General features: G+C 42.2%; 1 protein-coding gene across 3 annotated transcripts in view; it reads right to left on the bottom strand.

Moving 5' to 3' along the window:
- The window catches only part of LOC124595989 (ATP-dependent DNA helicase PIF1), a 104,352-nt gene extending 82,761 nt beyond the window's left edge, over positions 1 to 21,591 (bottom strand). The window contains exon 1 of one of the 3 annotated variants that reach the window (XM_047134934.1): positions 21,306 to 21,591. The gene's annotated coding sequence lies outside the window, so the exon portion shown is untranslated. The remainder of the gene's footprint in view (positions 1 to 21,305) is intronic. The other 2 variants (XM_047134932.1, XM_047134933.1) reach the window with 2 other exon arrangements.
- Positions 21,592 to 22,040: the final 449 nt, after the last annotated feature.

Here is a 22,040-nt window from a genome sequence, read left to right as displayed (position 1 = left end):
CGGCAGAAGAGGTTAAGGTGGTTAAGATGATCAGTGAAGAGGCCACCTTTGTGACAGGTCCTGGCGGAACCCCGATGGGTATGATGCACATTAAAGTCGCCAAGTAGCAAAAATGGGGGAGGTAGCTGCCCAATAAGCTGAAGGAAGTCTGCCCTCGTGACACTGAATGACGGAGGGACATAAATGGTGCAGAGGGAAAAAGTCAGGAGGATCCTGCTCCATGGGGTCCACAGAAGCATTGGCTTACTTGTGCTGTTGGTCTGTGGAGTCCGACACTGAAAAACTGTTGGTGGTGCGCACCGGTGACACAGAGGCCAACCGGGCTAAGGTATCTCATGGCGAAGAGGATCTTCGAATCGGCAAAGGAGAAGACCGTTTGCCTTTGGTGGATTTCTTCAAGCCTTTATGGTTAGAGGAAGATTAGGGTATTGGTTGGCTGGAGGGACGTAGGAAGTCTTCAAGAGAATACTCTTTCTGTCCTTTCTGGCCTGCCGATTGTGTAGCTGATGGCTATGCCCCTTGGTGTGAGAGCTGGATGGCTTGTTGCACAGCTGGATGGGGGACAGCAATGCTACCTCGCCACTGGGCAATTTCACAACCTCAAAGCTGAATTGTTGGTCGCATGTCCACATGGCCATGTCCTTCATGAAGTGAGGAGGTAACAATAACAGGACTACAGGTGCCACACGGGAGAATGCAGGGTTTGCGACTAGCCAATAACTTGCAAGCAACTGGGTAAGACACTTTTTCCTTTACCCACGTCTCTTGGACAGCCCGCTCATCAATACACATGGGACAATCCCAAGAGGTGGTGGAATGGCCACCATTGCAGTCGATACAACGGGGAGAAGGAGGCAGACAACCACCCTTGTTCCATTAAGTTTCGGGTGTGTAGCCACAAGAAATCTCCTTCTTCTAGTATTTTGGCTGTATAACATTCAGTCATCTTCAGAGTGAGCCACAAGACTGCCACTCCAGTGCTCGCTTCGTCCCTTTATACTGTTGTACTACACGACTGCGCATGCGGCCACAGATGCAAATGCGCCAGAGACGTTGGTCGGCGGCAGAAACATGCATAATGCGCGAGTTGTATCTATGACTCCGCAGTTGATCTGTGTTGGCATATCGATATATCATTGTGAGCTGCACTGTGATGTCGTCTTTGTGAATTTACTATGGCAAGTGCCGGATTCCATGATTTATCAAGATTGAAACCACTGATTGAAGATGGCTGAACGTTATACAGCCGAAATATTAGAAGAAGGAGATTTCTTGCGGCTGCACACCCGAAACTTAATAGAACAGTCTATGCGCCGCCAAAACCTGAAGATTCAAATCACCCTTGTGTGCATCCCTACCACTGGTTATGCATTTGGCTGAGTGTAGACAAGACATTCTATGTTTGTTGTTGTGGTCTTCAGTCCTGAGACTGGTTTGATGCAGCTCTCCAAGCTACTCTATCCTGTGCAAGCTTCTTCATCTCCCAGTACCTACTGCAGCCTACATTCTTCTGCATCTGCTTAGTGTATTCATCTCTTGGTCTCCCTCTACAATTTTTACCCTCAACGCTGCCCTCCAATACTAAATTGGTGACCCCTTGATGCCTCAGAATATGCCCTACCAACTGATCCCTTCTTCTAGTCAAGTTGTGCCAAAAAATTTCTCTTCTCTCCAATTCTATTCAATACCTCCTCATTAGTTATGTGATCTACCCATCTAATCTTCAGCATCCTTCTGTAGCACCACATTTCGAAAGCTTCTATTCTCTTCTTGTCCAATCTATTTATCGTCCATGTTTCACTTCCATACATGGCTACACTCCATACAAATACTTTCAGAAACGCCTTCCTGACACTTAAATCTATACTCAATGTTAACAAATTTCTCTTCTTCAGAAACGCTTTCCTTGCCATTGCCAGTCTACATTTTATATCTTCTCTACTTCGACCATCATCAGTTATTTTGCTCCCCAAATAGCAAAACTCCTTTACTACTTTAAGCGTCTCATTTCCTAATCTAATTCCCGCAGCATCACCTGACTTAATTCGACTACATTCCATTATACTCGTTTTGCTTTTGCTGGTGTTCATCTTATATCCTTCTTTCAAGACATTGTCCATTCCGTTCAACTGCTCTTCCGTGTCCCTTCCTGGGGGGGGAGGGGGGGGGGGGGTTGGGTGGCCAGGCATGGCAGACAATGGCATGCGTATATGCTGAGGAGAACATCACACTGGCATGACAGTGATAGTTCAGCAGCTTATGCATCGAGACTCTCAACCGAGTTAGTGCAAAGGTCCCAGTGGCCAAACGGATTCCACGATGGTGGATTGTATTTAGATGGCGTAAGATGGATGGACATGCATAAACAACATACCCATAGTCTAATTTCGATCAGACAGGGGATCCGTGCAAACAGAGGAGGGTGGTATGATCCGCTCTCCCGGAAGCACGGCTTAGGACACATAGGAGGAGGACCAAGAAAGTTGTCTACCAAGCATGAGCCACAGGAACTTCGTAGTTTCAATGAATGGAAGAGCAACAGGCTGGCCGAAGATGTAAAGACGGTGGAAGCAACCCATTGTTCCAGTGGAAATACATATGAACAGTTTTGTCAGTGGAAAAACAAAAGCCACTATCAATGCTCAATGAGTCAAGACGACAGAGACATCACTGGAGATGCTGCCCTAGGAGACAAGTCCGTGAAAATCAACGAAAAGGGACCCGGAGATGCCTGGCAGGAGACAGGTCATAACAGCCTTAACAGATATAGCAAAGAGGACGACAGTCAGGATGGAGCCCTGAGGCAACCCGTTTTCCTGGGTAAAGATTTCCAAGAAGGTAGAGCCCACACATATTTCAAAAACTCTTGTCTTTTGAAAATTATTGAAGGGAAACAGGGTAGGCTGCCTCGAAGCCCCATGTGTAGATAGTACGGAGGACACCAGTTCTCCAACAGGTGCCAGACTTTCTCAAAGAAATAAAAAATAAAAACAGCCACAGTCTGGTATTTTTGCAGAAAACCATTCATGATACTGGTTGACAAAGTGATCAGATGGTCAACTGCAGAACGGTGTGCTCAAAATCCACATTGAGCAGTGTTCAGTAAATTGCGAGACTCTAGCCATACCAACCGGGCATGAATCATACGTGCCATCACCCTGCAAACACAGCTGGTGAGAGAAATGGGTTGGTAGTTAGAAGGACAGTGTTTGTCCTTACTGGGGGCTTAGGTATGGGTATGACTATGGCCTCATGTCAGCATCTGGGAAATGTGCCATTTGCCCAGTTGTGATTGTATGTATGAAGGAGAAATTGCTTGCCCACAAGGAAACGCTTTTGCAACATCTGAATGTGAACATCATCCAGCCCTGGGTCTGAAGATCAGGATGAATTGAGAGCACATCTAGGTCTCTCAGAGTAAAGACAGCATTTTAGCACTCATGATTCTGAGAGGAGAAGGATATCGCCCGAGACACCTACACTCGTTTCCGATAGACGAAGGTGGGGTGATATTGAGTGGAGCATGAAATCACAACGAAATAGCAGCCTAAGGTGTTGGAGATAGCAGTGGGGTCCACTATGGCATTATCTGTGACAGTCAGACCGGAAACTGGGGAATAGACCTTGATCCCAGTGAGCTGTCAGAGGTTGGTCCACATGATGGAAGACAGAGTGGAACTGTTAAAAGAAATAGTAAATGAAATCCAGCTAGCTTTTTTGCTATCCCAGAAAATGTGACGACATTGTGCACACAACTGTTTATAATGCATACAGATCGCCACCACAGGATGGCAGTTAAAAATGCAGTGACCATGTGTCTGCACACAAATTGCATCATGGCATGCTGCAATCCACCAATGGACTGGGACACAGTGCGATAAATATCAGGTGCGAGGTATGGAACATTCTGTGGCAATATGGTTAATGTAACATTTGTAAGGTACTCCACCTGGTCACCATCACTTGTGGGGTAGAAGTCAGCAACCTGACAGCACACGGGAAATGGTCACTCAAGTACACTACTGGCCATTAAAATTGCTACACCACGAAGATGATGTACTACAGATGCCAAATTTAACCAACAGGAAGAAGATGCTATAATATGCAAATGATTAGCTTTTCAGAGCATTCACACAAGGCTGGTGCCAGTGGCGACACCTACAACGTGCTGACATGAGGAAAGTTTCCAACCGAGTTCTCATACACAAACAGCAGTTGACCAGTATTGCCTGGTGAAACGTTGTTGTGATGCCTCGTGTAAGGAGAATAAATGCGTACCATCACGTTCCCAACTTTGATAAAGATCGGATTGTAGCCTATCACGATTGCAGCTTATTGTATCGCGACACTGCTGCTCGCTTGGTCAAGATCCAATGACTGTTAGCAGAATATGGAATCGGTGGGTTCAGGAGGGTAATACGGAACGCCGTGGTGGATCCCAACTGCCTCGTATCACTAGCAGTCGAGATGACAGGCATCTTATCTGCATGGCTGTAACGGATCATGTAGCCATGTCTCGATCCCTGAGTCAACAGATGGGGACGTTTGCAAGACAACAACCATCTGCATGAACAGTTCGACGACGTTCGCAGCAGCATGGACTATCAGCTCGAAGACCGTGGCTGCGGTTACCCTTGATGCTGCATCACAGACAGGAGCGCCTGCGATGGTGTACTCAACGATGAACCTGGGTGATCGAATAGCAAAACGTCATTTTTTCGGATGAATCCAGGTTCTGTTTACAGCCTCATGATAGTCGCACCTGTGTTTGGCGACACCGTGGTGAACGCACATTGGAAGTGTGTATTCATCATCGCCATACTGGCGTATCACCAGGTGTGATGGTATGGGGTGACATTGGTTACACATCTCTGTCACCTCTTGTTAGCATTGACTGCACTTTGAACAGTGGACGTTACATTTCAGATGTGTTACGACCCGTGGTTCTACCCTTCATTCGGTCCCTGCGAAACCTTACATTTCGGCAGGATAATGCACGACCGCACGTTGCAGGTCCTGTACGGGCCTTTCTGGGTACAGAAAATGTTCGACTGCTGCCCTGGCCAGCACATTATCCAGATCTCTCACCAACTGAAAATGCCTGGTCAATGGTGGCCAAGCAACTGGCTCGTCACAATACGCCAGTCACTACTCTCGATGAACTGTATTATCGTGTTTAAGCTACATGGACAGCTGTACCTGTACACGCCATTCAAGCTCTGTTTGACTCAATGCCCAGGCGTATCAACGCCGATATTACGACCAGAGGTGGTTGTTCTGGGTAATGATTTCTCAGGATCTATGCACCAAAATCGCGTGAAAATGTAATCACATGTCAGTTCTAGTATAATATATTTGTCCAATGAATACCCGTTTATCATCTGTATTTCTTCTTGGTGTAGCAATTTTAATGGCCAGTAGTGTACATTTCAGAGACAATGGAGCACTTTAGACGATGGGCACGCTGAACAAGTGCAGGACGAGAGGTCCAAATGGGAGCAGGTGTATATGGAGTCTGAAAGGAACATGGATGTTCCAATGCTAAGGCAGATGAGGTTGAGTTGATTGAGACGGTCAGCCAAGTTCTGAAAGAGTCCCAAAGGAAGCCACCAAACAGCAAAAGGTGATGAGGGAGTTTACCAATAAGCTGGAGGAAGTATGTCCTGGTGACACCAAATGATGGAGGAATATTAACGTTGCAAAGAACAAAGATGAAGCTAGGAAGAAAAATGTGGACAGCAATGACTTGCAGCTGGGGGTTTAGTGAGATGGTGGACTATGATTATCATCCCGGATGATCATCACGACTGCCCTGTGAGGTGGAATACCATCCTCGGGAGGGGGAGGGGGAGGGGGAGGGGGGGGTTGTTGTCAGCTTGGTAGTTGCCGAGTGCCTGCTTTCAAAGACTCAGTGCTGCAGGATGCAGAGGCTGGAGGATCCTGTTCCATAAGATCTACAGAGGTGTCAGCAGTCTCTCTGGGTTAGCCTGCAGATTTCACAGAAGAAAAATGGTTGGCAGTGGGCAGTGGCAAAACAGAGGTCGGCCGGGTGGGGGTATTGCGTGACATTACCGCGGAAGAGGATCGACGAAGGAGAAGACTGTTTGTCTTTGATTTCTCCAAGCCTTTGCAGTTGGCAGATGAAGACTAATGTCTGTGGCTGGATGGATGTAAAAAGTCTTCACGGGAGTATTCCTTCTGTTCTTTCCGGGTTGGCAGTTATGTTGTAGGTGCTTTCACCTGCCGGAGGCGAAGATTTGACGGCTCGTTTCACAGCTGGAGGAGGAGAGGAGAGGGATGCTGCCGTGACATTGGGCAATTTGGCAATTGCAGTGATGAATTTGAAGTTGCAAGTCTGCAAGGCCATGACCTTCATGGAGCAACGTGTAGCAAGAATGGTACTTTAAGTGCCAGATGGTAAAGCAGAGCTTTTGACTAGCCAACTACTTGCAAGCAACAAGGTAAGGCAACTTTTCCTTCACCTGGATCTCCTGGACAGCTCGCTCTTTGAGATACATAGGACATCCTCAAGATGAGGCTGCATGGTCGCCATTGCAATTGATACATTGGGCAGAAGGAAGTGGACAATCACCCTCGTGAGCATCCCTATCATGTGTAGCACAAATGGCCGTGATTTGACAGGACATTCGAGTGTGGTTGTAACACTGATACTGGTACCAGCACACTAAGTTTGGAATGTACGACTGAACTGTGATGATTTCATAGCCTTCTTTGATCTTTGATGGAAGCACTACACCATCAAACGTAAGGATACATTGAAGGTAGCAGCAAACGTAAAATATGTGGTAAATTAGTATTACACTACAATATCAGTGTTACAATACAACTTCAGAGCCCATCTTACATACGGTTTAGTTAGCAGAAAGCTAAAACTCGCCTCCCATCTGCTTAAATTCCTTAGCTTGTTGTGGGCTTTAGTGATCGTGTACTGTTAGCCCATTGGTTCCTATAAAGTAGAACTCATTTGTGCTTTACATTCTGAACTCTTATTGTTAGCTAAAGGTTTTGTTTTGTACCTGCATCTGTCAGTGTACAATACCCAGTGTTTAAGTTTATTAATGTCATTTAGACTCTGTACATATAAGGAAGCAGTTTCTATAGCTGTATTAGGTCACTTTTGTGTTTACGCAAACGCTTGTTTAAATTACAAATACGTGGGATAGTCAGTAGGTGCAGCTTACTGTAGGTCACTGTTTAATCGTTTATAATATTCACTAGATAGCCCCCAGCAGTTTACTGTAGGTCACTGTCTTATTCTTTAGTATTCACTAAATAGCCCCTAGCAGGAAAATAAGCACCAGATCTCGCTTCTACCATAAATTTTTATTTTCATTATTGAGTGTCCTTTCTGCCAACTAGAGTGTAGCTGAGGTTTCCTAAAGTTTTCTACGGCAAATCAGTTATTAGCTAGATGGATAGGGACTGTGTCTGTTGTGTGCAGATGCAGGAGGAGTTGGCCACAGTCCAAACACAGCTGGAACCTTTGTTGGCCACAGTCAACAAGCTCCAGAGTGCCACCTTAAGGTGCAGTGGGGATGGGGTGCCTGAGGCAGCCTCTGCTGTATTAGATGTCACAGCTCTCTGTCATTGAGCTGACCTAAGGTGTGACTGAGCCGGCCAGCCTACTCTCACCTCAGTGTGGGTGGCAGACTGTGTTGAGGTCTCGAGCCTCAAGGCGAAGGCTGCATGGGGGACGCAAGCTCCTGCCAAATCCCATGCACTTTGCTAATAGATTCAGTGTGCTATCTAACGCTGGGGGAGGGGGAGGCTTAGCCGGGTCAGAATGCACCTTCTGCCAGGATAGTGGCTGCTCCTTCAGCAAGGTCTGTACAGGCACGTGGGGGTAGGGGTTTGTTAGTTATTGGGAGCTCCAATGTTAGGCGGCTCATGGAGCCCCTCAGGAACATAGTGGCCAGGGCAGGGAAGAAGTCCAACGTTCACTCAGTGTGCTTGCTGGGGGACCTTGTCCGGGATGTGGAAGAGGCTCTTCCGGCAGCTATCGAGCATGCGGGGTGCAGCCAGCTGCAGATTGTTGCACATGTCGGTACCAACGATGCCTGTCGTCGGGGTTCCGAGGAAATCCTTGGGTCCTTTCGACGGCTCGCTAAATTGGTGAAGGTGGCCTCCATCTCTCGAGGAGTGGAAGCTGACGATCTGCAGCATCATACCCAGGGTGGACCGGGGTCCTCTGGTTTGGAGTCGAGTGGAGAATCTAAACCATAGGCTGCGTCAACTCTGTGATGAAAATTGTTGTAGATTCCTCAACCTACACTATGGGGTGGAAGGTTGTAGGACACCCCTCAATAGATCAGGGGTGCACTACACACAGAAAGCAGCTACATGGGTAGCACAGTACTTGTGGCGTGCACATGGGAGTTTTTTAGATTAGGTTCCTCCCCATGGGAAACAAACTGCTGGCCTGAAAAATTACCAGTTCATGGCACTGATGTGGGTGTGCCAACCGTAAAAATTGTTAGTTCGCCTACACAGGTCATTCCAAAAGATTTAAATATGCTTATTCTCATGTTAGTAAATTGTCAAAGTGTCTGTAGCAAGATCCCTGAGTTACTCTCCAAAATAAACAGTAGCAATGCCAATATTGTATTAGGTACCGAAAGCTGGCTAAAACCAGACATAAAAAGCAGTGAAATTTTGAACTTGGACTGGACAATGTTTAGGAAGGATAGGACAGATGCTATGGGAGGTGGTGTGTTCGGTGCAGTTAAAAGCTGTTTAAACGTAGTTGATGTCTATACTGGGTCGGACTGTGAAATAGTCTGGATAAAGCTGTCAATCAGACAAGGATTGACCATTGTATTAGGATGTTTTTATAGACCATCGGCATCCGCAACAAACGTCGCAGAACGTTTCAGGGAAAGTCTTGAGTACATAGGAAGTAAATATCCAAATCATCCATTAGATATAGGTGGTGACTTTAATCTAGCATCCACTGACTGGGAAAATTACATGTTTATCACAGGGGGCAGAAGCAAAGATTCACGTGAAGTTATTCTAGGAGCGCTCTCAACATACAACCTTGAGCAATTGGTTAGAAAACCAACTCAAGACAGTAACATATTAGATATCTTTGCGACAAACAAACCTGATCCTTTTGAGGAAGTTAATCTAAAAGAAGGTATTAGCGACCATAATGTCGTTGTGGCTTCTATGTCAGTGGAAGTTGAAAAAAAGTGTCATTAATGAATATCTTCATAGTCAGCTCCAAGCATTCACCGCGAGACTCAAGGATGTTTAGCATCTTTGGTCGGAATTTAAAGGTATTGTCCACCATGTGCTAGAGAAGTATGTGCCTAGCAAAAATATAGGAGGGGGGAAAGGATCCACCTTGGCACAACAAACATATTAGGAAGCTGCTGAGAAAGCAGAGAATTTTGCACAGTCATTTTAAACAGTGTCACTGCCACACCCCCACTGACAAACAAATTATGCGAAACGAAAGGAGCTGTCAGAAAGACGATGAGAGATTCTTTTAACAAATTTGAAAGCAATATTTTATCTGCAGATTCTAAAAATAAACCCAAAAAATTTTGGTTGTACGTAAAATCTATGAACGCTACAAATAATTCAATACCTTCTCTTGCTGACAGTACAGGTAATGTAACTGACGATGATAAACAGGATGCCGAAATTCTAAACCTAGCTTTCACAAACTCGTTTACAGTAGAGGACTGCAGCACCATTCCCCTTTCAATTATCAAACAAACGAAAGGATGGCTGACATAGTGTTTGCTGTCTCTGAGATTGTAAAACAGTTGAGATACTTAGACACTAGGAAGGCATCTGGCCCGGATGGTATCCCTGTAACATTTTATGTTGACTATGCTACAAATATAGCACCATTCTTATCCATCATCTATCACACATCACTGGAACAGCGAGAAGTTCCACAGGACTGGAAGAAGGCCCAGGTCATAGCAATCTATAAAAAGGGTAGAAAAGCGGATGCACCTAATTACCGGCCAATTTCACTGACATCGATTTGTTGTAGAATCATGGAACATATTTCGTGTTCAGACATAATGACCTTTCTAGACTCTGAGAAGCTCATCTGCAGAAACCAGCACTGTTTTAAGAAACAGTGGTCATGCGAGACACAGCTGGCCCTCTTTGTGCAAGATATTCAACAGGCTCTAGATACCGGCTCCCAGGTTGATGCCATATTTCTCGACTTTCGAAAGGCGTTCGACTCAGTTCCGCACTATTGCTTCCTACAAAAAGTGCTTGCTTATGGTCTATCTGATGACATATGTGGTTGGATAAATGGTTTTCTAACAGACAGAGAGCAGTATGTGTGTCCTGAATGGGGTGACTTCAGCAGAAACAAACGTAACTTCAGGTGTGCCCCAGGGCAGCGTAATAGGTCCGCTGCGTTTTACAATTTACATATATGATATGGTTGATGGTATTGACAGCAGCATTAGACTGTTTGCTGATGATGCTGTAGTCTACAGGAAAGTAGTATCACATGAAAGTTGTGAAGAAATCAATGAGGATGTCCAGAAAATAAATGTGTGGTGTAATGACTGGCAGTTATCTCTCAATATTAGTAAGTGTAACCTACTGCATATAACAAAGCGAAAATCCCCATTAATGTACGAGACAAAACAAATGCCCAGCCTTTGGAAGTGGTAACATCCGTCAAGTATCTGGGTATGACTATTCGAAATGTTCTCAAATGGAATGATCAGATTACACAAGTAACGGGTAAGGCAAACTCTACATTGCAGTTTATTGGTACAATCCTGAAACAATGCAGTCCTTCAACAAAAGGAAACAGCTTACAATATGTTAGTTCATCCAGTCTTGGAGTATTGTTCATCTGTATGGGACCCTTACCAGCTGGGTCTGATCCAAGAGATTGAGAAGGTCCAAAGAAGAGCGGCAAGATTCGTGACTGGTACATTTAGCCATTGCAAGATAGTTACAAATCTCATAGAAAGTTTGAAGTGCAGATAGACGGCATGCTAAATAGAAGGGACTGCTCACTAAATTCCGAAATGCGATCTTCACTGAGGATGTAGAGCACATATTATTACCACCAACTTTCAAATCGCACAATGATCACCATTCAAAGATAAGTGAAATAAGAGCTCGTACTGAGGCGTTCAGACAGTCGTTTTTCCCTCGCGCGATCCGCGAGTGGAACAAAGGGGGGAAAATTTGATTTTGGCATGAATTGTGCCCTCCGCCACACACCACTTGGTGGCTTGCAGAGTATATATATATAGATGTAGAAAAAGAGTGCACTGAGGTTGCATCAACCTTTTTCATTGCCTGATGGACTGCAGTGATACCCTGATCAGAGAGGTAAGTTTGGAATTCTCCTTCAATCAAACCATCAAGCAGCCTAGTATAAGTAACACTACACACAGAATTCAGTGTCGATAGGCTTCGGCACGAACAGGATAGCCACGGAGGAGCAAAGCTGCAAGCAGTTGTTGGGCTTGAAAATCACAATTTGTCTCCACAAGCAAAGTGCCATTACGTACACAAGAGCAGGATTTTCCAGGGCCTGCAATTGCATCCACACCTTTATGAATAATAAACTGTAGCAAAAGAACAATCATTTTCAGTATGTGATAATATGAGGAACCAATATGTAGCTGGCAGTGTCTTGGAATGTTTAGCCTCATTCTGTTTATTTTTAGCAGACATAGCCTGAGATGGTGATAGGCCCATTGTGAGAAAATCCCCATGATTGCCAGTGTCTCCGGGGGCCAATATGCAATTTGGGAATGCCTGTACCAGATGAACCCTATCTGTCAACACAGGGTGAGAATTACATGTTACCTTCTCACCTGTTACCTGTCAGACATGTAAGCCAGCCTTCAAGAATGCACAGTGAGGAAGAAGAAACAAAGAGCACTCAAACGCTAAAGCAGAGGAAGGATAGGAGGTGGAGAACGAAGAAAGGAAGAAAGAAAAAACAGAAGGAGGACTGTTCAGATGTCAAGCTACTGGAATGTCTGACATTCCCAAAAATATCTCAGACATGTTCCCAAGGGAGGGGAAAAACAATAGCAAGAGGATAGACATGCAGCACAGAAAGGGAAAAATGTGCTGCGAAGACTGGAGCCCTGCAGTAGCCAAGCATGAACTCATCAAAGAATGGTGAGACTGCTGGGGAAACAACATAGGGGTGATTTGTTGCATAAAATTAAATATTGGTTATCTGGTATGATCAAAGCTAAAGGTGCCACTGAGCCACAAACCAGGCAACAGTAGTCCAACCAGAATGACACCAGGGCCTAGCAAATATCAAGCAAAGTAGCATGATCCACACCCAAAGAGCCATGGACAAGGAAGCTTATGCATGCACCAACTCTTTAACTGATGAAAACGGGGAAATCACATTAGCTTTTTACTACAGAGGAGTCCCAAAAATTGTGACTCTGCAACAACATTGAAGTGCTGGCTACTCAAGTAGAGTTCTGGATCAGGACTGACCATGGTACAAAGACAAATTTAAGACTCATCTTCGGGGCAGAGAACTGTAAGCCACTGGCAAGGGTCCAAGCAGAGGCCCTTTGGATGGCATTCAGCCATTGCTACAGACTGGAACTGTACAAATGTGAAAGTCATCAAAATACAGTATGAGATATCCACTAGTCTGACAGGAAGTCACTAAACCTATCGATGGCGATGAGAAGACTGCAACACTCAGAACAGACCTTGCAGGACAGTGTTCTCTTTGACCCAAGGAGATCTGAGTGACACACATGAAGCCCAACTTGAAACAACTGCTGTGGAAAAAACTGACAAACAAAATGCAGCAGGGGGCCTAAAAAGTCTGCCATGGAGGTCAGGTAAAAATGAGATGGTGCCCTGCCCTGCTGTATGTATTCTGTAGGTCAGAAAAGTCAGCAATAAGGTACTGGTGTTTACAAAAACCCTGACCGAATGCTTTTTCCAACCTAATAGTTGTCCCCCCTGGAAACCACATATACCGATAGACAAAAGGTTCCACTATCCAAGAACACAGCATAATAATCTGGCTACCATCCTTTGAAGCAGTTTGCAGAGCATGTTGGAGAGCCCCCCCGTCACAAACCTGTGACCATTCTTGCTGCCCTTCTCTGTATCGTTCAATATCCCCTGTTAGGACTATCTGGTATTGGTCGCACACATTTGAGCAATATTCTAGAACCCGTCACCCGAGTGATTTATAAGCAGTACCCTTTGTAGACTGATTGCAGTTCCCCAGTATACTACCAATAAACTGAAGTCTACCACCTGCTTTACCCACAACTGAGCCTGTGTGATCATTCTATTTCATATCCCTATAATGTGTTACACCAAGGTATTTGTACGAGTTAGCCAGTTCCAATATATTGATATTATAGTCATAGGATACCATGTTTTTTTCATTTTGTGAAGTGCAAAATTTTGTATTTCTGAACATTGGGAGAAAGTTGCCAATCTCTGCACCATGTTGAAATCTTGTCACGATCTAACTGAATATTTACGCAACTTCTTTCAGGTAATACTTCAGTATGGATAACAGCATCATCTGCAAAAATCCTGATTTTACTACCAAAACTGTCTGCAAAGGCATTAATATACAAAATGAACAGCAACACACTTCCCTGGGCCACACCTGAGGTTACTTGTACATCTGATGATGACTTCACATCCAAGGTAAGATGCTGTGTCCTCCCTACCAAAAAGTACACAATTCAGTCACAAATTTCACTTGATACCCCATATGATCATACTTTTGACAATAAGCATAGGTGCAGTACTGAGTCAAATGCTTTTTGGAAATCAAGAAATGCTGCATCCATCCATTTGCCCTGATTCAAAGCTTTCAGTATGTCACGTGAGAAAAGTGCAAGGTGTTTTCAAACTCGATGCTGGTTGGCATTGGGAGGTCACTTTGTTCAAGATATCCCATTATGTTCGAGCTCGGAATATGTTCCAAGATTCTAATGCGTATTATAATAGCATCAGCAAGTAATCTTATTGTGTCCAAACTGCACCCTCAGAACAGCAATCTCCACCTTTTCAAGGTATGGCACAGTGTCATTAATGGTCCCAAAACATCTGTTCCACCATTAATGCTTACCACACAAAGTTCAAGCTAGATAGCTTTTGATTATACAGTTTCCTGTGTGGTCATCTTAGATATTTTTCCATATACTATTACCTTATGCTATCCAGCCATAATCCACTTCAAAGTCCTTGCAATTATGAACTTTGACACAAGTCTGCTGAGTTTGGCAAATGATCTTCACAGCCAACACAGTATTTCTCCAGACATCAATAAAGCCATGACCCAAGTGTAGAGGAGCAGGCAGTGTTTTACATCGTTTCCCCAGCACAATGCAACATAAACCTGTTTGACAATATGGAGGTGTCCTGGATGCAAGCATTTCGGGGAGCACATAGCATGTGCAATAGCAGCTTGCAGGCGAGTGAGCACATGAAATACGGGACTAGTGTAGCAGGGGATACAACCCGTCGGCTTTGGACAATGACGTCACAAGTCGCCAAACGAGAAGCGATTCATCTTAGTGTTGTAGCTCCCTTCAGTAGCTGATAAGTGTTTTTTGGCTTTTTTAAAAAAATCTCACGAGATAGAATAAACAGATCCACTTAATTAAGCAATCAGTAAAAAAACGAAACTGAAACATAACAGCAAATGCGAAAATGGTAAACTGCTCTCTGGCGACTTGTGACGTCATTGTCCAAAGCCGATGGGTTGTATCCCCTGCTAAACTAGACCCTGAAATACAAACCAGTTGGTGTTTCTCGAGTACACAGTGAGCCATGTCCTTTAAAGAAATGATCACAGCAGTACAAGAACAGCCGGAAACTTGGCAATCTAGTCATTCTCAGTATAAAAACAGGTTAATTGGAAGGATGTCTAAGAGTGAAATAGCACTGCAGCTTAATACTGTTGATAGTAAATATTTATTGGATACACTGTCCTTTTATCAAAGTAATCCACAAACACATCTCGCACACTTCTTGTCATTAGTAATGTTAAATGCAATTGTTTAAATTGTGTAATACTGTTTTGATTACAAAAAGTTTAATTCTGTTTTGGTATCACAAAGTAACAGTTTTCCATCTTGCAGTATAGCTGAAAGGAAATTTGATGTTAGGAAGAAATACTCTAGCAGTTGGTAAAATTGTAGTTTATTAAAACACAACTGGTTCCATGGCTTAAAGCTCCATCATCAGGTGCAATCTACATGTTAAAAAACAAAATCCCCACACTTTGTGGATATTACAATTAATAAAGGAATGTCTAAAACATACTTACAATGTTAAAAGATCAATGGCATATGCATCATTCCTAGTTAAAATTTACTATTTGGAGAATATTGTCAATACTATAGCTAGTTAAAGGTAAAGGAGATATGCTCCATTCTTTAACACTTGCCTGAAATTAAAAAGAAAAACTTTTAGCATCCACTCACTATAAAATATTTTCTTTTTTCTTGTTAAATGCTGGCATAGTTTAAAGAATGTAGCATGTCTTCTTTACCTTTCACTCGCCATAGTGTTGACAGTATTTTCTGAATAGTAAATTTCAACTAGGAGCGATGGGTATGGCTGTGTTCTTTATTTTAGACATACCTTTATTAACTTTAATATCCACAAAATGTGGTGACATTGTACTTTGCTTTTTACTGTGAAGTTTGCACTTGATGATGCCACTTTAAACCACAAAACCAGTTGTGTTTTAATAGACAACAATTTTACCAGCTGTTAGCAGAGTTCTTCCTACATCATGGCTTTCAACAGCTGCAGTTGCTCAGAATATGAAATAGTTTGAATGGAAACTGATGCAGGTACCTGTACGCATAGACCTTTTTCAAAATGTAATCAAATTAAGACACAGACATTCTCTTTCATTCACAAAACAAATTCTCATACAACGTATTAAACTCTCCAAACAATTCTCTGTTTCACTAGAATACTTAGACCTAAAATTTGTTTCATTCCATCATTTCACTTGATACAGCAACCACTGTAAAATAGAGTCTTGCGTGTGGATCTTTTATTTTCAAATTAAATGACATTTTGTGTACAGATGCCCACCACAGACGAAATGCACCACTGAAATTTGAAAATAAAAATCTCCACAACTAAGACCATGTTTTTCTCTCTTACTTGGACTTTTCCCTACACTGGATAAATGGACTTCCTTTCAGTGTCACATCTGATAGCAATGCATCTACCAATTGTTTTATCTGTTCCGAACACTACTGCACACTTTTGAACAAAGAACTGTTACTCAGGACACTATAGTGTAGGCTGGCATTCTGACGACATCAAGAATTAAGTTTCTGTTGTGTTTATGTTATTGCAGTGTCCTTTGCTGTTAGTTGCACAGTAAGTCTTTTAGTTCAATTTGTGGCTTCTTTTAGGTATGGATATGACTTCTAAGTTTAATAGTGCGCGTCTGTGAGGGGAGGGTGGAGGGTGAAGGGTGTGTGTGTAGTAGTCTTTCTTTGGGTCTATTGTTTGTGTGTTATGATGTTCGGTGGGGTTTTTGTGTTGTTCATTCGGTGTTATTTACTGCATGTGTTGGTAGTTGATGTTTTGGTATCAGCACTTGTGGCTGATTTAAGTATCTTAGGGGAAGTACTCCATTTCAATTTTTTTGGTATCGACAACTGTATTTGAGCTATACAGGTCATGGGAAGTGTCCGATTCCAATGCGCCGTCGTAGCTGTGTGTGTTCTGGTAATGTGAGCTGCTATTACCTGTATAGGTCAAGGGAAGTTTTCGATTCCAATGTCTCGTTGTAGCTATGTGTTTTGGTATCGTGAGCTGCTGCTGACATATAGGTCAAGGAAAGCGTCTGATTCCATTTTTTGTTGTTTTAGGTGTTGGTTTTGTGGTATCGATAGCTGCGGTGTGGTTATAATTTTTGGAGTAGTTGGTTTTTATTCTGTGGTATTGACAATTGAGGTTGAGCTATGTAGGTGAAGGGAAGTGACCGATTCTTGTCAATACTGTGAGTGTAGCTGAATTTAAGAATTTTCTGGTGTTTTTATGTTGTCGTTTTGCGTGGTTTGGGATCATTTTGAGTGTTGTGTGTGTGTGGGGGTGGGGGGCGTGCGCGCGCGCACATTTAGTATTATCCCACCCAAGAACCCCCAATTTCCTGCACTGGTCCCGTTAGTTTGATTATATTTTTGGAGGGAGATGTGTGTGTTGGTTCTATACATATTTCCGTGTTTGTTGTCGTGTTTATGTAATGACATCGTAGGCGCCATATTGGAGATGTTGAGAATGGTCATTTCCACCATATTGGTGACCTCATGGGTCAAAGCAGATGTGTGGAATCTGACACTTCTGTAATCTCGCACAATGATGTTTCCCTACAGCAGAGCTTGTAGTTATGAAGACAGTAAAACAATTCAAAAATAAGAAGTCAACAGAATAAATAAGGTGTCTGTCTTTGCTCAGAAGCATAGCACAGCATACCAGCCCAGGAACAAACACAATAAATTAATCCTTTAGTCCGGTTGTTTTCCCTGAGTACTTTAAGCATGCATGTATGATGCCCTCAAGAGAACAGTAGTGTGGAAAGCACTGAAAACCACAGGCCAGTTTCACTTCTTATTTTTATTTATTTATTCAGCCTAATTGATTAGGGCAATCAGGTCCCCTCTCGAGCCAGGGTTTCACTCATATAGTACTTTTTTTATGTCCTAGTTACCTAAGAAATAACTTTAATATGAAAAATATTATGTCTTCATTCTCAAAAATAACTGAAGCAACCATGAAAGAGAGAAATAAGTTATACGAGAAAGACAACCTCTTTAAGAAAGCATAGTTTTATTTCAGAAGTGGAAAGAAGTACAACATCGGCCATTGTAGAGTCCACAAAAGTGGTACTCAAAGCTCCTGATAGGGATGATTGCACTACAGGAGTTTTCTTAGACTTGTCCAAGGCTTCTGATACTGTCTGATCACAAAATACTATTGAACAAGCTGGAAGTTCTAGGTATAAGAGGAACAGCAAATGAGTGATTTCAGTCTTACTGGGAAAACAGAATGCAAAAGATGGAGACTGTTCACACATCTGCTGATAACAAATTTTTAGTACAAAAATTTCCAGCAAGAAATATACACATAGTTGTTTCTCGGAGTAGTGAATTGGGTCTGTTTTTATATCAATGACTTTCCAGGCACAAAGAAAGTTATGTTTGCCGATGACAACATCATAGTCACTGAATAAACACCAGACACATATCAGAGAAAGCAAATCAAACCCTCAAGAAAATGAATGGTATGAACGCCAGCATAAAGACAGAAATCAACTGTCACTTTAAGCACAGGTGATAAGCCCATGGATTGTGTAGCAAACACAAAGATTTTGGGAATGAACATTTATAGCTAATGTTGAGTGCACATAAAAAGATACTGGTAAAAAGAATGTCATCAGCATGCTATGCTCTTAGGGTGTCAGTACCTGTTTGTAATGACTTTTTGGTCACTATGCCTACAAACACTCAATTCTTAGTTATGAATTCTTTTTTAAAAAAAAAAAAGAAAAAAAGAATCAGGTGTCCTTACTACACTAATCTACAGTGCACATCTGGGAAAATAAATACTGCAGTAATAATTCTATACATAATAGTGGAACAAGAGCCAGTTTGGAGTTACATTTACCCAGGAAAAACAAGAAACTCAAAACAGCCTTTTATATAAAAGAAAAAAATAGTATAATAAATTGCCAAGGGAAGTGAAAAATATTACTAAAACACATTGTATAAAATCATTCCTCACAAATAATGCATAATACACAATTAAAGGTTACTCAGAGGACTAATTAGTGGATAGTAATAAAAGTGCATAACTAACGCACCTGTCACATTTCAGTACATTATTACTGTTTACTGCTTCCGCAAGGATCATGTGTAAAGATGTACAATGCATGACAGTAATGTGCGTTGGCCTAATTTTTCAGGTGGAAAGTAGCATATAGCTGAATACAGAGTCTAAAATCGAGGCAAGCAGCACATCATCATCATCTCAGTCCAGGAACTGTCGGTAGGTGTCTTTGTGTGAGTGGCAGTGAAGAGTCCGGAAGCCATCAGTGGGTGTCCTCAGGGAGTGGACAATGAACGAAGAAACTATGTACTATATTGGAAGTTATCTGAAATGAATTGTGTGTGAATGAAGGAACATTATACCACAGAGAATTATGCAGTGAAGCAGTGCTGACCTCATATTTGGGAGGTTGGAGCTGCTCTGTCTGGTTATCCTGATTTTGATTTTCCTAGATGGTTAAGGAAAATGCCGGGATGGTTACTTAATCAAGGCCACGGCCGACCCCATGTCCTATCCCCAGAGGTTACCTGTCCTATCCTCTTACGGCATGTTGCGTATGCTCTGTGTTATACTTAGGCTTATTGACTGCCACTGAATTACCTTGACAAATCTTATATCACTGTGAGATGATCCTGGGATTAATAAATAAATACAAACAGGTTTCCTTTGAGTTACTGTTGTCATGTGTTCATTTTATTTTGTCCAATCCTAAATTTTCACTGTACTCGACGACTACATGCCATGTTTTAAGAGAAAATGTTCACTTAAATATGTGATTCGGTGTTCTTTCCCTCCTGTGCTCCAGCTGACGGAATGAGGTCTGGGCTTTTTGACAATTTAAAATGGTAGTCTGTTCCACACTAAGTGCCACAAGATTTTGCTTTGTCCAGATTTTGAATAAATACAAAGAGTGTCGGTGATTTAAAACAGTTCTTTCCATGGTAGAGTGGTCAAGCAGACAAAATCTCAATGACTTTGGATCAGTCTATGTGTACAGATGTCAACAATATAAGAGTAAACATCACTAAGGTTTTATAAAACTGATTCAGGTGTGCACTAAGTGACATTTGGTATTTCAGTACCTTTGGGGGCCCCTTCCAGATTTCTAATTATGATACCTAAGGGGGCTTACTACCGAAGACATGACCTAGAAATTTTACAAACTCGAGCAAGATGCCTTATTAGCAAAGGAGACAAGTAATAAAATGGGATATTTTGTTTCAGTGTACTGCATATGAGTATTTGAAATTTACACAGAACTTAAAATACATAGGGCCTAATGTTGCCAGCTTGGACAATAGTTATAAATAAGCAAAATACTTAGCAAAGTTAAAAGTTGTCAATATTATGTAAGGAGCTAAAAAAATAAAATTCAGAACTATGGGTGCTATGGCTATTTTGCAGACCACACTAACTGCCCCGTTAAAGCTTAAGAAAGCAGGTTAAAAAGATTATTCTGCTTCAATGCCTGGATGAAGCTAAGGCACATCCACCTCCATGATTAATATCTTCTTATTATGCAACAAAATCTGTCACACTGTTAAGTCTTCACAGACAGATTCACATTAGAAGAATGTGGTGTTCAGTTGCGATCAATGAAGGGTACAGATTGTTCCCCAATGCAATAATACTCAAAGGTATTGTGTACAGCGTGAATGTAAATAGCACAATTTATCTTCCCTCGACACATTAAGTAATAGTCTGCTACGACAGACCCTAGTGCCCCCTTCACTTACAAGTTGTTCTTAATATTGTGTTAGTTTGACATATTTGATATTTCATGTTTTTATCACATAAGTGTAAGTCCATCATGAGGGCAATTGTGCTTCTTCTCTCATCTTCTTTTCTACCCATTTATGTCTGATCAAATGAGAGGTGTGGAAACTTAGTTTCAAAATCTGAACTAACTAAGAACAAGAAACATTGCTTGCGAACTGCATAAATAAATGTTCAAAAGTACACGCAAGATAATAAATACCTACGCAGATTTACTTCTCAGCATTATGGTTCACACAAACTCGTATGTTTAGAAACCACACATAATTAATACGTAACAACAATTCGATATCTAAACTAACCGTACTGTAACAAATCCATACACACTACACCTGCAATACGTTACGAATCTGCAATTCACAAGTGTCAGTACCGAAAACTGGACAAAGTGAATCCCCACTCACACCTGAACAAAGAGTTAACTAAATGGATATAGGGATTATTATGAATAACTGATTGTCCTCTTTAATTCGAGTAACCATTTTGACGACCGCAGCTAACCGAAGAAGTGTGTAGATATCGAGTTCCTAGGCGTACGGTACTTCTAATTACCTACACACACACTTTTCTCAGGGCGACAGGTCGTACAATACAATGCCGCACAAGTGATACACATAACTATGTAACGCACAATCTGAAATTCCTATTTAAAGTATACAGTTATTAAGGACACGAATAATTCCACTTACCGGTACCTGAAAGTTTTTCATTTTCACTGCAACGTGCCGTTCCATTCCTTCCTCTTAAAAATTCTTTTTTTTTAATATATATATAATGCAATTACTTTCCTTGGTAAGAATGGAGATTTTTCGCAGTCACTTACGAGGAGCGCTTTGTTTTACTTCCTCTAATTCAAATACATCTTAGTCCACCCGCCTCATGCTGTCACGCATGTCAGAGATTAAAATGATAATTGGCTTTCAAAATGAACCTCTTTGGCGAGCTTTCAATTTGGAAATGCCCCACAAATATGTACTACCAAAACTGAGTGTACTTCAGTTCTTGGCTATAATGCAATGCCTAGAAGCAGTGAAGTCGTCAGCAACTAATACGCCTCTAATAGAAACCAAAGAAATGTCTCTTGACAGTAAAAGGCTCCCAATGTCTCAGGTTCACGATTCCTAACCGAGCTCAGTAACCAGTGATCTCTATACTATTAGTATAGAGATCACTGTCAGTAACGGATATGACCACTGTTGATTAGCTGCCGGAAGCAGAAGACTTGCCCTGATTTAGGTAAACTGACACAACAAAGTTCATCTTCGGCACGCCAACATAGAAGTTATCATAGACTCAGCTATCCGAAAAATCCATGCAGTTGGCACGATTATTTACATTACATAAGTTAATTTACGAATTTTCCATTGTGTGAGGCGACGTGGGTCAGACTGGTCCGATTCTAAATGCAAGGTTCTAACATTCTA

This window comes from Schistocerca americana, chromosome 2, assembly GCF_021461395.2.
Source record: "Schistocerca americana isolate TAMUIC-IGC-003095 chromosome 2, iqSchAmer2.1, whole genome shotgun sequence".
Classification (NCBI taxonomy): domain Eukaryota; kingdom Metazoa; phylum Arthropoda; class Insecta; order Orthoptera; family Acrididae; genus Schistocerca; species Schistocerca americana.
Note: the sequence above shows the minus strand (reverse complement) of the source record. Positions and strands in the feature narration are given on the sequence as shown.